Source organism: Bubalus kerabau, chromosome 13 (assembly GCF_029407905.1).
Source record: "Bubalus kerabau isolate K-KA32 ecotype Philippines breed swamp buffalo chromosome 13, PCC_UOA_SB_1v2, whole genome shotgun sequence".
NCBI classification, from domain to species: domain Eukaryota; kingdom Metazoa; phylum Chordata; class Mammalia; order Artiodactyla; family Bovidae; genus Bubalus; species Bubalus kerabau.
Genome location: NC_073636.1, coordinates 2,623,389 through 2,639,587, shown reverse-complemented (window position 1 = coordinate 2,639,587; position 16,199 = coordinate 2,623,389). Strand labels below are relative to the sequence as shown.

General features: G+C 41.2%; 1 protein-coding gene across 11 annotated transcripts in view; it reads right to left on the bottom strand.

The window, feature by feature from the left end:
- PLCB4 (phospholipase C beta 4) overlaps positions 1 to 16,199 on the bottom strand; it is a 473,260-nt gene that overhangs the window by 298,022 nt on the left and 159,039 nt on the right. The window contains exon 1 of one of the 11 annotated variants that reach the window (XM_055543375.1): positions 3,991 to 4,085. The exons of the other annotated variants lie outside the window; for them this stretch is intronic. The gene's annotated coding sequence lies outside the window, so the exon portion shown is untranslated. Of the gene's footprint in view, positions 1 to 3,990; positions 4,086 to 16,199 lie in introns of those variants that run through there. 11 annotated transcript variants of the gene reach the window in all.

Genomic DNA, 16,199 nt, shown 5'->3' with positions numbered 1-16,199 from the left:
TTATTACTCTAGGTGCTGAAGGATGTAAATGGGATCTTTGTTAAAGAAGAGACCGAATGGATGAGTAAGCACATGTGTCTGGGTATCAGCCTCTACAAATCTCTGTGTTTATGTGTCTCTGTGTGTGCATTTGGTCTTTCAAAAGAAGAAAGACAGTTTTCTATAACATAGAAGAAAACCTAATAAATAGTTATAAAAAGCCCCCAAATCCCAGCTCCTATTAATGCTGGTGTAAACAAAAGCCGGTTTTCAAAAAATGTAAGCCCACTCAAGAGGAAAAGATAATAACAAAAATATTTTTTAATGTAAAAAAGATAATAACAAAAAAGATATAACAAAATATATTTGCTGAAAAGCACTATTCAACAAATAGTGCTGGGGCAACTAGAAATCCACATGCAAAGCGATGAAGGTGGCTCCTACCTCACACCATACACACAAAAAATAGTGCAAACTGCATCATAGATGTAAACATAAGAGCTAAAACTACAAAACTCTTAGGAGTAAATATAACATAGAAACAAGTCTGTGTGACCATGGATTTAGACAATGGTTTCATAGAAACAATACTAAAGGTACAAACAACAAAGAAAAAAAAATAGGTAAGTTGGACATCATCAAATTAAAAACTTCTGTGCTTCAGAGGTCACCATCAAGAAGGTGAAGACAACCCACAAAATGGAAAAAGATTTTTGCAAATTGCATATCTAATAGGAAACTTATATCCAGAACATTTTAAGAACTATTATAATTTAATGATAAAAGATAACCCAATTTAAAAATGAGTAAATAAATAGACATTTCTCCAAAAAAGATACACAAATACACAAAGAAATCCTCAACCATCATATAAAATTAAGTCAAAACCACAATGAGATACTTATTCACACCTACTAGGATAACTTTAATCAGAGAACAGGTTAAGAAAAGTGTTGATGAGAATCTGGAGAAATCAGAACCCTCCTACATTGCTTCTGGGATATAAAATGCTGCAGTCACTTTTGAAAACAGTCTGGCATTCCTCAAATTGTTAAACATAGAATTACTCTGTGTGTGTGTGTGTGTGTGTGTGTGTGTGTCACTCAGTCATGACTGACTGTTTGGGGTCCCATGGACTGTAGCCCATCAGGCTCCTCTGTCAAAGGGATTCTCCAGGCAAGAATAATGGAGTGTAGCCATTCCCTTCTCCAGGGATCTTCCCCCATATGGCCAGTAATTCTAAAGAGAAATGAAAATGTATGTCCATACAAAAAAATTTGATGTATTTTTTCATGGTAGCATTATTCAAGATAGCCAACAGGCTGAAATAATCTCAATATCCATGAACTGAGAAATGGATTTTAAAAATATAGTATATCTATACAATAAGTTTTATTCAGCAATCAAAAGAATGCAACATAAATACATGTGACAACATGAATGCACCTTAAAAAAATATTATACTAAATGAAAGAAGCCAGTCACAAAGGCCACATATTGTATGACTGCATGTATATGAAATGTCCAGAATAGGCAAATCCACAGATACAGACGCTTTCTCCTTGGAAGAAAAGTTATGACCAGCCTAGACAGCATATTAAAAAGCAAAGACATTACTTGCCAACAAAGGTCAGTCTACTCAAAGCTATGGTTTTTCCAGAAGTCATATACGGATGTGAGAGTTGGCCTATAAAAGAAAGCTGAGCATCGAAGAATTGATGCTTCTGAACTGTGGTGTTGGAGAAGACTCTTGAGAGTCCCTAGGACTGCAAGGGGATCCAACCAGTCCATCCTAAAGGAAATCAGTCCTGAATATTCATTGAAAGGACTAATGTTGAAGTTGAAACCAATTCTTTGGCCACCTGATGCAAAGAACTGATTCATTGGAAAAGACCCTGATTCTGGGAAAGATTGAAGGCAGGAGGAGAAGGAGACGCCAGAGGATGAGATAGTTGGATGGCATCACCGACTGGATGGAAATGAGTTTTAGTAAGCTCCGGGAGTTGGTGGTGGACAGGGAAGCCTGGAGTGCTGCAGTCCATTCGGTCACAAAGAGTTGGACACAACTGAGCGACTGAACTGAACTGAACTGAACTGAACAGATGCAGAGAGCAGGTTAGTGGTTGTACAGGACTGGAAGGGCAGGGAAGGTGGGGACCACTTGCTCAAGGGGGTGGGATTTCTCTTTGAGGTGATGAAAATGTTCTGAGGTTAGACTGTAAAAATGGTTCCATAACTTTGTGTATATACTAAAAACCACTGAATCATGCATTTTGAGTTGGTGAATGTTATGCTTTATAAATGACATTTCACTGAAGTTTAAAAAATGTTAACTTTCAGTAAGTTTGCCAGTGAATAGAAGTTGGCTTCTTTCAAAAATAACAAAATACTTACACTCTCCAAGGGAACAGTAACTGGTAAATATTTATATTTTTAAGAGACTATTATAATTCTCCATGGGATTTATTGTGATGGGAAATACAATTATATTTTTCTTTTGCCAAAGAAGAGTATATGCCTGCAAAGTACCACTAATGGCAGATGCCACAGTGCTTGAGATACAGTCTTATTTCAAAGCAATGGGGAGCTTAGCTAAGTGTGATATTTTTATTGCTCAGTGGAGGGGAAAAAGAAAACCTACAAATATAAGAGACTCACATTGAGAGGCCTGTTTTTATGAATCTATGTATTGAACACAAAAAGACTAGCATTCAGTGCTCTCCCCGATATATTCAATATTTAAATTTTGTTTTCAAGTGAAGAGTAACTGGGCAAGACTGAATCAAAACAGATTCTCTCGCTCCAATCTGCTATTAGACATGGGAAAGTACTGTTTTACAAACAGAATGTTAGAGCACTGTCATATCAGTGAGTTTGCGCAGTGTAACCAACCACCTCAAACCTCTGTAACTTAATCAGTAAACATTTACTTTGGTTCACACCAAGATCCCAAGTTGGTGAGGACGGCAAGAGTGTGGGTCCCCCTGCATGAGCCTCTGCTGTGTCACACGTGCTACCGTAGCAGCAGGCAAAGCAAACCACGTGGTCAGGCCCAGACTCCAAGGATGGAGAGGCAGCCCCACCACCTGATGGGAGCTTGACGCTTCAGGGGTGTGCACATGGGAGGGGAAGACTTGGTGACCACATTTACAAAGTACCACGGCTGGAACACACTCCCACTCATGGCCCACAGAGATAATTTATAATTAATTTATTACAGTTTTTATTCAAGGTACAGCTTACACGTAAAATATAGGTATTTTACCACTACACATGGAGAGAGAATGTAGAGTGCATACACATTAACACAACTTCTATATATGAAAAATTATGTCAGTCTCTACAGTCACAACAAATACACTAATAGCTATTTACTATAGTAATGTTATCATGTTACTAGTTATTTATCAGTTATTTATTATTTTCAAGTGAAAATGTTTAAGTGGAAAAGATGAGTAGTAAGTTCAAGTGAAAGAGAGATTTCACCAAATCCACAGAAGTGGCTCAGGAATAACCTAAGTTTAGAGCCCTGAAACTTGACCATACATACAAATTGCCAGGTTATTTGGTAGAAAAGCAGATTCTGTTTGAGACAGGATTCTCATGGAAACCATGGACTCCGCATCTCTACCAAGCTCCCAGGAGGTGCTGATGCTGCTGGATCCAGAGCACACCCCGAGCAGCAAGCGAGGAGAAGGCCATCAGAGGAAACCGAGGACAACTGTCTACCAGCTGTGTGGTCTGCGAGCAACTGGCTGCACCTCTCTGAACCCACTCTGCATCTTTAAGAGGGAGGGATTCTCCAGGCAAGAACACTGGAGTGGGTTGCCATTTCCTTCTCCAATGCATGAAAGTGAAAAGTGAAAGTGAAGTCGCTCAGTCGTGTCCGACTCTTAGCGACCCCATGGACTGCAGCCTACCAGGCTCCTCCTTCCATGGGATTTTCCAGGCAAGAGTACTGGAGTGGGGTGCCACTGCCTTCTCTGAGAGGGAAGTACTGCTAGCACCCACCTCAGAAGTCGGGGTGGGGTGAAGGGAGACAGCCAGGGCAAAGCACCCAGGATGGGGCCAGCCACACAGAGCAGAGTGCACAGTTCCTCCTCTGACGCCTCTCACTGCCGATGACTTCCAGAAGAGGCCTCAGTGGAGCTGCGGTGAAAGAGAGGGATTGGCTGGGCCCAAATCCACAACCACATAAAGTAATCTGATAAGGACATAGAGCTCATCTGTGTGTGTGTGTGTGTGTGTGTGTGTGTGCGCGCGCGCATCACTTTGCTTACACCTGAAACTAACACTACGTTGTAAGTCAACTACACTTCAGTTTTAAAATAAGCAATCAGATCTTTAAAACTTGTTTCACCAAAGCAAGCTCACATTTGATAAGTTCCACAGAGATACAAACACGCTGCTGTCTGCTCCAAGCCACTCCACAAGCATGAATCGTGCACCCCGCGGCTTGACACAAGGACACCACAGTGACCGAGCGAGCAGAACCACTGTCCCCTGGCACTCACACTCCATGCTGCGCGCACACGGGCTCCTCTGGGCTACGCTGGAGGAGGGGCTGCCGAGGGCTTCATCTGGCACGGTGACCTTTTAACATCTGAGCTGACGGCTAACACTTACGTGTTGGGAGATTTCCCATAAATCTTCGGAATCCCAGCTGCACTTGGACATCCGGAAGACTGGGCAATATAGACCCAGAATGCTGGTCTCCAGCCAGAACCGAGAGGTGGCTGGCCCTCCTGAGAAGATCTGGGTGCACCCAGCCCCCCAGCACCTCCCTCTGGATCACCCCCAGCAGGTGGCCCTCATCCACGTGCCCCAGCTCCCCTCTCGCCCCTGGGTCAGTGACCCCCCCCAAGCCAAATGAAAGCTCAGTCAGCACCGCGGATGACAGGGAAGGCGGGAAAGTGGCCACCGTCCTTGACGGCACATCCTCTGTCACCATCACGCAAGAAGCGTCTAGCAAGGGTGCAGCTTCATCATTCCTCCGCCCTCCCAAAGTCTAAGAGCACCACCTTGAGAAACCCAGAAGAGCTACAGCTCCTGGATCTGGCATTTATTGTGGCTCACTGGCTTTAAAATGTTTAACTGGGGGCTCTTCATAGGAATTTATTATAGGTTATTTTAAAAGTGTTATATTTTTCTCTAAATAATGGCAATGGCTTTGCAATTACACATCTACCTTCTTTTGCCTGGTTTCCCTTGTGTGTTGGTTTTCTGTGACTATGTCACAAAACTGTTATGAACTTGATGGCTTAAAACAACAATTTAGTAGTTTGTGGTCCTGTAGGTCAGAAGTCTGGGTCCAGCTGTAGGGTTCTCTGTTGAACACCTTACAAGGCTAAAATCAAGGTCTCTGCTAGGCTAGCTTCCTTTCTGGAGCTTGAGGAATGAATGACTTCCAGACTGCTGGCCAAGCTCATGTCCTTTCAGTCACAAGACTGAGGGCACTTTCTGCCGGCTGTCAGCAGGGGCCACGCCCAGCTCCCAGATGCCACCCACACTCCCGGCCACGTGGCCCCACCATTGTCTAGTTCAGCAATGGGGAATCTCCCTCATGTGGAATTCCTTTCTCTCCTTGAAACTATACTGAGTCCCTTCTAGATTCTCAGCTGACTAGGACACACCCACCAAAGAAAACCTCATTCTTAAAGTCAACCATGCCACCCAACATAACCACATTTCAGAAATGACATCAAGGTCACAGTTTCCAGGGTGGGGGTCCTGGGGCCATCTGAGATTCCTGCCTGCTGTACCTAGTACCTGCCTACCGCATGCATGTGTCGTCGGCATGCGTTTTTTTTCTCAGGTTGGAAGCTGACATCATGTCATAAGGAGAGCTCACCAGCCAGCAGAGAGGACGCCCTGAAGTTAAAACGAGAGAGCACACGGGGACAGGTCTCCCACTCATCACTAGAGCAGCTAAGACTCCAGCCCTAAGAATGCATGTTCTCTGCCAGCCTCCAGATGTACATGAGATGTGCCTCTCCTCGAGTTTAAACTGAACCTTGTAAAAGCATGTGTGTAGACACTGATATTCTGAAGGAGGAAAAGGAGGGGCAGAAGAAGATTTAAGAAAAGGGAGAGAAGAAAACAAACACATAACTAGTACCTAGAAGGACCAAAAATAAAATTTAAATGCCCAAATCACACCATGGGCTAAAAAATTTTTAATTAAATTGTTATATTTTTCTACACAGTCTCAACCAACTTAACTGCTTTTCACACAACATATTTCACTGTTTAGAAGTTACATAGAGACAACATATACATAACCATACTAATAGTAAAAGGAAAAGGCTAAAGAAAATTAAAAAGCATGCTTAATATAATCACTAGCACATGGCATATTCATTAAGATTTTTTTAACTGGAAAAAAAAATGACAATCTTTAGGTTGTCCCCCTTCAAAAACATGTTTGGTTAGAAAGAAAAATGACTTGACAGGTCCAGAAGAAGCAAAACAAATAATAATAGTAATAATAACCAACTAATGAGCACGACAAGGCTATATATTGCCACAGTGATTCTTTAACGTCTACGCCGACAGAGTACATCATGCGAAATGCCAGGCTGGATGAGTCACAAGCTAGAATCAAGATTACCAGGAGAAATATCAACAAACTTAGATATGCAGATAATACCACTCTAATGGCAGAATTGTGGTGTTGGAAAAGACTCTTGAGAGTCCCTTGGACTGCAAGGAGATCCAACCAGACCATTCTAAAAGAGATCAGTCCTGGGTGTTCTTTGGAAGGACTGATGCTAAAGCTGAAACTCCAATACTTTGGGTACCTCATGCAAAGAGTTGACTCATTGGAAAAGACTCTGATGTTGGGAGGGATTGGGGGCAGGAGGAGAAGAGGACAACAGAGGATGAGATGGCTGGATGGCATCACCGACTCGATGGACGTGAGTTTGAGTGAACTCCAGGAGATGGTGATGGACAGGGAGGCCTGGTGTGCTGCAATTCATGGCGTCACAAAGAGTCGGACACGACTGAGCGACTGAACTGAATGGCAGAAAGCCAATGGGAACTAAAGAGCCTCTGGATGAGGGTAAAAGAGGAGACTGAAAAAGCTGGCTTTAAATTCAACATTCAAAAAACTAAGATCAAGTCCAATCACTTCATGGCAAATAGATGAGGAAAAAGTAGAAACAGTGACAGACTTTATTTTCTTGGACTCCAAAATCACTGTGGACAGTGACTGCAGCCATGAAATTTAAAAATGCTTGCTCCTTGGAAGGAAAGCTATGACAAACCTAGACAGAGTATTAAAAAGCAGAGACATCATTTTGCCAACAAAAATCTGTATACTCAAAGCTATGGTTTTTTCCAGTAATCATGTACAGATGTGAGAGCTGGACCATAAGGAAAGCCAAGTGCTGAAGAATTGACACTTTTGAACTGTGGTGCTGGAGAAGACTCTTGAAAGTCCCTTGGACTGCAAGGAGATCAAGCCAGTCAATTCTAAAGGAGTTCAACACTGAATATTCATTGGAAGGACCGATGCTGAAGCTGAAACTCCAATACTTTGGCCACCTATGCAAAGAGCTGATTCATTGGAAAAGATGCTGAAGACTGAAGGCAAAAGGAGAAGGGGGCAGCAGAGGATTAAATAGCATCACCAGCTTAATGGACACTAATGTGAGCAAACTCTGAGACATAGTAGAGGACAGAGGAGTCTGTCATGCTGCAGTCCATTCGGCTGCAAATAGTCAGACACGACTTAGCAACCAAACAACAAAACATGAGAAATTACTAAATTCAGATGCTGCTCTCAGTGTTTCGTATATATTAACTCATTAAATCTCACCAAATTCTATACAGTGGAAACTTTTCACAGACGAGGAGACAGAGACATGGAGTAGTTACATTACTGATCCAGAGTCATGGAGAGAGCAAACAAAGGCATGAGAATTCAAACTCTGGATCCTTGCTCTTAAAACCATTCATTGTCCAAACAAGCTTACGAAGTCTTCTTAAAAAAAGAAAATAATCCAAGCATTCCTTAAGCCCCTGTATCTTTATTTGGAAGAGGAGAGATGAAAGCTGTAATTGATTACTTCTCTTTGTTACTCCTTCCAAAATTATCTTATATTTTGAAACCAAAAGATTACGAAAAGATGGCAACAAAGCAAAAGCTAACACTAGAAGCAAAGAGGAAAAACCACTGACTCTCCTACTAGAGAGAAGAAAGTGAGTCTTTCTTTAGGTCATGAGAAAAGAAAAAGCTGTAGTTGCATAACCTCAGACCTTTCCCACCAATTCCATCCAGTCACAGCAGGGCCTCCCTGGCAGCCCAGACAGTAAAGAGTCTGCCTGCAATCCAGGAGACCTGGGTTTGATCCCTGGGTTGGGAAGACCCCCTAGAGACGGGAATGGCAACCCACTCCAGTATTCTTCCCTGGAGAATTCCATTGATAGAGGAGCCTGATGGGCTACAGTCCACAGAGTCTCGAAGAGTCAGACATGACTGAGTGACTCACACAAACACACACACACACACACACAATGGAACTCAAGAAGCATGTGCTCAGTAGCTGTAACAATAGGTCCCTGGAGGCAGAGATGGAGGTGGAAGTGGCATTGGGATGGAGGCCACAGTACTACATCCTGATATCTGTATTAAAGGAACACTTGCTTTCCGAGGTAAATGGGGGATGAGGGAAGGGGCGGATTGGAAGTTTGGGATTAAGAGATGTGAACTATTATATATAGAATGAATAAACAGTAAGGTCCTTCTGTATAGCATAGGGAACTATATTCAATATCCTATAATAAACCATAATGGAAAAGAAAATCAAAAATAATCTGTAACTGAATCACTTCTCTGTATAGCAGAAACACAACATTGTAAATCAAATATACTTCCATTTTAAAAATAAGTTAAAAAAAAGAACATTTCCTATCAACAATTCATTTCCACAACTAGGTTGGCTGAGCCTACGTCAGGTTGCATTTACTTGGTGATCATTCCTGGCACCTGCAATGCACTCGATCAAGGACTGTGACTACCCCATTCCCCCTGTGACGAGGTGAGTGACTAGAATGTCCTTTACGCCATTCTCTTTATGTTCCCCCATGGTGCCATCTCAGTTCCAAAGCCCTAGAGGGCGCAGAGTAGAAATTACAGAAATATAAATATATTTTGTCCAAGAATCCTCCCTTTAATTTGCTGCTTTGTGGACTTGCTTATTTGTGGGGTCTTGGCTTTTCCCAAGTTTTATTTGTTAGAATTTCTCATGAAATTGACTTCAAATTCCTATGCACTGCAGCCTCCTGCAGCCACTCAAGTAGTTTCAAGATCAGACATAATTCTTAAGGTCTTTGGCTGCCTGTGGTTGTCAGTGATCCCTCAGAATATTTAAGCAGGGTCTTTGTTTTAGAAAGCTGGATATGTGCCAACCCAGGTAATTATTCTCTGCCTACCTTATTTCCCCAGGCAATTTTAATTGAAAATGGTATTATCTTTTACCTCAGTTCTAATCTGCTCTGAAATGTCCCTGTGTCCTGCTTCTTCTTTGCATCATAAGCTGAGCTGGTTTCTTTTTGAAGCTTAAGTTAAAAAAAAAAAAAAAAAAAAGCTTCTGAGTCTCCCGAGAGGGAAAATATCAGATAAATATGAGCCATTTAATTAGTCTCAAATGAGTGTACTGATACCACTGGCAGCAGCTGCAAGAAACTCTCCCCTTGCTGCCTAACCTCATGAAAAGTTTCTTTTGAGTATACAAATACAAAGGTTTTCTTCCTGAAAACTGACCAAAAAAAGAAAAAAAGTGCGAGGAGGGGAGTGGGAGAGACAATGAGACAATTTTACTCCCCTGAAATGATTTTTAAAGGTACTACTTCCTCATGCGCCTGCCTACAATGCGGAAGACCCGGGTTCAATCCCTGGGTCAGGAAGATCCTCTGAAGTACCCACTCCAGCACTCTTGCCTGGAAAATCCCATGGACGGAGGAGCCTGGTAGGCTACAGTCTATGGGGTCACAAAGAGTCGGACACGACTGAGCGACTTCACTTTCTTTCACTTTCACTCCCTCATTCATCTCCAAATAACCTGATATTACAGTTAGCAGAACAAAATGCAGCATTTAACATGCTGTGGTTTAGTCAGTAAATCGTGTCTGACTCTGTGACCCCATGGACTGTAGCTCGCCACCCCCAGGCTCCTCTGTCTATGGGATTTCCCAGGCAAGAGAATACTACAGAGGGTTGCCATTTCCTTCTCGAAGGGATCTTCCCAACCCAGGGACTGAACCTGATTCCTACATTGGCAGGCAGATTCTTTACCATTGAGCCACCAGGGAAGCCCCATCATTTAACACAGGATGGCAGAAATTCAATGCAAATGAAATAGAAATGTGCTGCTTGATTACACATTTAAACCAATAGTGTCCAACAGAAATACAATAAAAGCCACAACTGTGAGTTACATATGTAATTTTTTAAATTTAATTTTACTTTTTTAAACTTTTCAATTTGTATAGGGGTATAACTGATTAACAATATTGTGATAGTTTCAGGTGAACAGAGAACTGGACTCAGTCATACATATACATAATATATGCAATTTTAAACTTTGTAGGAGCCCTATTAAAAAGGTAAAAAGAAAAAAAAAAGGTAAAAAGAAACAGAATACTACTCAGCAACAATAGGGAAAGAATTCTTAATAATGCAATTTGGGGAGACCTCAAGGGAATTTAGTGAAGCAAAAAGGCTAATCCCAATAGGTTATGTACTATACAGTTCCATTCGTATGGCATCCTTGAAATGACAAACGTACATAAATAGATAACAGATTAAGGATTTCAAGGAGTTAGGGAGGAGAGAGGTGGCCTATGACTACAGTGGGGGTAGATGTAGGCTATGCAGTGCATATAGGCTACATCTTGCACATGATCCTTGCGATGGAATTCTTAAATATTTTGACCGTGACAGTGATCATTGGAACTCTACACAGGTGATTAAATTGCACAGAACTAAACACACATATGAGTGCATGTACGTCTGGTAAAATCTAAGTAATGTCAATGGGCTATATCCATGTCCATATCTATATCTATATCTATATCCATGTCTATATCTATATCCATAACTAATTTTGTAGTTGTGATGCTATATCTATGCTGTGTAAGATGGTACCAATCGGTGAAGGGTACAGAGGATCTCTGTGTGTTATATTTTACAACTGCATGCAAATCTACAATAATCTGAGAATTATAAGCTTAAAGCAGTGAATTTAACTTTAATAATAGAGTTAAACCAGTATTTGGACTACAAGGAGATCCAACCAGTCCATTCAAAGGAGATCAGTCCTGGGTGTTCTTTGGAAGGAATGATGCTAAAGCTGAAACTCCAGTACTTTGGCCACCTCGCACGAAGAGTTGACTCATTGGAAAAGACTCTGATGTTGGGAGGGATTGGGGGCAGGAGGAAAAGGGGACGACAGAGGATGAGGTGGCTGGACGGCATCAACGACTCGTTGGACATGAGTTTGAGTGAACTCTGGGGGGTTGGTGATGGACAAGGAGGCCTGGCATGCTGCGATTCATGGGGTCACAAAGAGTCGGACACGACTGAGCGACTGAACTGAACTGAACTGAACCCAATATTTGCAGAATTTTCTTATGGAATTGAAATATATGGAATTGATATAAAATTACTGAGATAGTTTACAATCCCTCTTTTTTTCCCCTTGCATTCTAAGTCTTTGGAATCCTACGTGTAGTTTATACTTACAGAACATTTCAACTCCAACGTATGGCTCTGATTACAGGCATATTCCTTTCTTAATTCTCTTCAGCGAGTCAAACGAACATAAAACATCTTTGCTTTCTGGAAGTCTCTTCTAGAGGTTTATAATAAAACCCGTAGAGCTTGGACAGTCACTGGGAAATACAATCTGGCAGGTGAGAAAATTTCATCAGTGGTACTAACTTGCATTTGTTTTGGATCATAGATCCAAGATAGAAATGAATAACTAATCCCTAATAAACAGACTTCTAGTATCTTCTAAGAAATAATACCTAAGAAGAATTTCAAGAGTTGTAATACATAAGCTGGGCTCAACTATTAAGATTTAAAATCTTTTGGCCAAATACAGATTGGCCAAAAAGTTCCTTTGATTGTGAAGTAAAAACAAAAGACACCCATTTCTTTTTCACCAAGAACTTTATTGAACAACTTATTCACTGTTTTATTCCACTTCAATTCAGTTCAGTCACTCAGTCGTGTCTGCCTCTTTGCGACCTCTTGAACCACAGCATGCCAGGCCTCCCTGTCCATCACCAACTCCCAGAGTTTACCCAAACTCATGTCTATTGAGTCAGTGATGCCATCTAACCATCTGATCCTCTGTCATCCCCTTCTCCTCCTGCCTTCAATCTTTCCCACTATCAGGGTCTTTTCCAGTGAGTCAGTTCTTCGCATCAGGTGGCCAAAGTATTGTAGTTTCAGCTTCAGCATCAGTCCTTCCAATGAACACTCAGGTCTGATCTCCTTTAGGATGGAATGGTTGGATCTCCTTGCAGTCCAAGGGACTCTCAAGAGTCTTCTCCAACACCACAGTTCAAAAGCATCACTTCTTTGGTGCTCAGCTTTCTTTAGAGTCCAACTGTCACATCCATACATGACCACTGTAAAAACCATAGCACTGACTATATGGACCTTTGTTGTCAAAGTAATGTTTCTGCTTTTTAATATGCTGTCTAGGTTGGTCATAACTTTCCTGCCAAGGAGTAAGAGTCTTTTAATTTCATGGCTGCAGTCACAATCTGCAGTGATTTTGGAACCCAAAAAAATAAAGTCAGCCACTGTTTCCCCATCTATTTCCCATGAAGTGATGGGACCAGATGCCATGATCTTAGTTTTCTGAATGTTGAGCTTTAAGCCAACTTTTTCACTCTCCTTTTTCACTTTCATCAAGAGGTTCTTTAGTTCCTCTTCACTTTCTGCCATAAGGGTGGTATCATATTTCTCCCGGCAGTCTTGATTCCAGCTTGTGTTTCATCCAGCCCAGCATTTCATAATGTACTCTACATATAAGTTAAATTAGCAGGGTGACAATATACAACCCTGACGTATTCCTTTCCTGATGTGGAACCAGTCTGTTGTTCCATATCCAGTTCTAACTCTTGCTTCCTGACCTGCATACAGGATTCTCAAGAGGCAAGTCAGGTGGTCTGGTATTCCCATCTATTGAAGAATTTTCTGCAGTTTGTTGTGATCCACACAGTCAAAGGCTTTGGCATAGTCAATAAAGCAGAAATATATGTTTTTCTGGAACTCTCTTGCTTTTTCGATGATCCAGTAGATGTTGGCAATTTGATCTCTGGTTCCCCTGACTTTTCTAAAACCAGCTTGAACATCTGGAAGTTCATGGTTCACATATTGCTGAAGCCTGGCTTGCAGAATTTTGAGCATTACTTTACTAGCGTGTGAGATGAGTGCAATTGTGTGGTAGTTTGAGCATTCTTTGGCATTGCCTTTCTTTGGGATTGGAATGAAGACTGAACTTTTCCAGTCCTGTGGCCACTGCTGAGTTTTCCACATTTGCTGGCATATTGAGTGCAGCACTTTCATAGCATCATCTTTTAGGATTTGAAATAGCTCAACTGGAATTCCATCACCTCCACTAGCTTTGCTTGTAGTGATACTTTCTAAGGCCCACTTGACTTCACATTCCAGATTATCTGGAATGTGATTATCTGGTTCATGAAGATCTTTTTTGTATAGTTCTTCTCTGTATACTTGGAAGCTCTTAATATCCTCTGCTTCTGTTAGGTCCATACCATTTCTGTCCTTTATTGAGCCCATCTTTGCAAGAAATGTTTCCTTGGTATCTCTAATATTCTTGAAGAGATCTCTAGTCTTTCCCATTCTATTGTTTTTCTCTATTTCTTTGCACTGATCACTGAGGAAGGCTTTCTTGTCTCTTCTTGCTATTCTTTGGAACTCTGCATTCAAATGGGTATATCTTTCCTTTTCTCCTTTGTTTTTCACTTCTCTTCTTTTCATAGCTATTTGTAAGGCCTCTTCAGACAGACATTTTGCTTTTTTTCATTCCTTTTTCTTGGAGCTGGCCTTGCTCCCTGTCTCCTGTACAGTGTCACAAAACTCCGTCCATAGGTCATCAGGCACTCTATCAGATCTAGTCCCTTACATCTATTTCCAACTTCCACTGTATAATCATAAGGGATTTGACTTAGGTCATACCTGAATGGTCTAGTGGTTTTCCCTACTTTCTTCAATTTAAGTCTGAATTTTGCAATAAGGAGTTCATAATCTGAGCCACAGTCAGCTCCCAGTCTTGGTTTTGCTGACTGTATAGAGCTTCTCCATCTTTGGCAGCAAAGAATATAATCAATCTGATTTCAGTGTCAACCATCTGGTGTTGTCCATGTGTACAGTCTTCTCTTGTGGTTTTTGGTAGAGGGTGTTTGCTATGATCAGTGTGTTGTCTTGGCAAAACTCTATGAGCCTTTTCCCTGCTTCATTCTGTACTCCAAGGCCAAATTTTCCTGTTACTCCAGGTGTTTCTTGACTTCCTACTTTCGCCTATAAGACATCTTTTTTGTTCTGCTACTTTCTGCCATTTTTTCAGGCAGCTTCATAACTCTATATTCCCAAAGCATTTTATCTTTCTGAGCAAAGAACTGTTCCATGTGTGTTTTAGAGTCTTCAAGGGAATTGAAATTTTTACCATTGAGAGAACTCTGTAAAGACTGAAATAAATGGAAATCAAAAGGTGCAATGTCTAGTGAATACAGCAGATGAATTAGAACTTCCCAACCAAGATGTAAGAGTCTTTTCCTGGTCATCAAAGAAACATGCAGTCTCGCTTTACCTTGAGGGAAGATTATGTGTTTTCTGTTGACTAATTCTGGACACTTTTCATCAAGTGCTGCTTTCAGTTGGTCTCACTGGGAGCAGTACTTGTCGGAGTTAATCATTTGGTTTTCTGGAGGATCATTTTAGAGGACTCCCTCCCTTTCAGTTCCACCGTAGACACAGCATCACCTTCGGATGAAGAGTGGTGTTTGCTGTGGCTGGTGGTGGTTCACTTCTCTTGCCCCAGGATGTCTTCTATTCCCCATTATTGTGTGGTGACCCCTTTTCTTCACCCACCCATCACGATTTGTTTTCACCTGAAACATTTTCATTACATTTCAGTAGAGGAGTGCATGCAGAAATAGTCAAGAAGTGTTTTTTCCACTTATGTGGAACCTAAACATCAAAGCGGTTAATGTAGCCAAGCTGGTGCAAACAATTTTCATCACATGATTTGGATATTTTGAGTATGTTGGCTATGTCCTGTATGGTATAACACTGATTATTCTCAATTAAAGTCTCAATTTGACCACTATCAACTTCACTTGGTCAACACAACCATGGAGCATCAACCTGTGAGAAATCTCCAGCACAAAACCATGAGCCACTTTTGACACATTTGATCAGTCACAGCACCTTCTCCTGCTATGAGACATTACATGGCACAAATATTTTTTGCTTATCAGTTACATTTTTACCTTTCTTAAAATAATAAAGCATAATATGCCGAAAATACTTTTTTTCTTCCATCTTCAGTTTTAACCGGTGGTGTTTTTGTTTCTTTCTTTTTTTAATGCATGCTGATAGGACAGCTGTCACAATACAATCTAGCAAAATTGTTTCAAATGAAGTTAAAGACAACTAAGCACTACTAGAGATAGCTTACTGGGAAAAAAAAAAAAATGAACGAACTTTTTGGCCAACCAATATTTTTGAATCTTTGTAACTTTTTCTGTTGGGTTTCTCTCTCTCTCTTTGCTTTCCTATTTCCCTGTGCTGATTAGAAGTGAAATTATTAAGCTAAAAAAGCCTTTTGTGTCTGCTCTTCATAGTCATGAAACTCTGAGACTCAATTTTCCTCTTCAGGCAGTGATGGAAGAGAAAGAAACAAGTGATAAGTATCTGATGGCAGCTTTGAAAAATACATTAAATTAGGCCAAACCTCTTGGGACTCTGAAAAATAAGAGAGAACAGATTTGGTTCTCAGACCAGGCCTGACAAGAGGCCCAGGGCTCAATCTCAAAAGCCCAGTGTGTTCTCCGTCCTCCAGAGAAAGTGGAAACAAGATGAGAGAATTCTGCTCCCAGATGGAGCCTTGGCGTATAAAAAGAGTGGGTTTGGGGAAGAGAGAGACCTATCTTTGAGAATACAAGTCAATTAA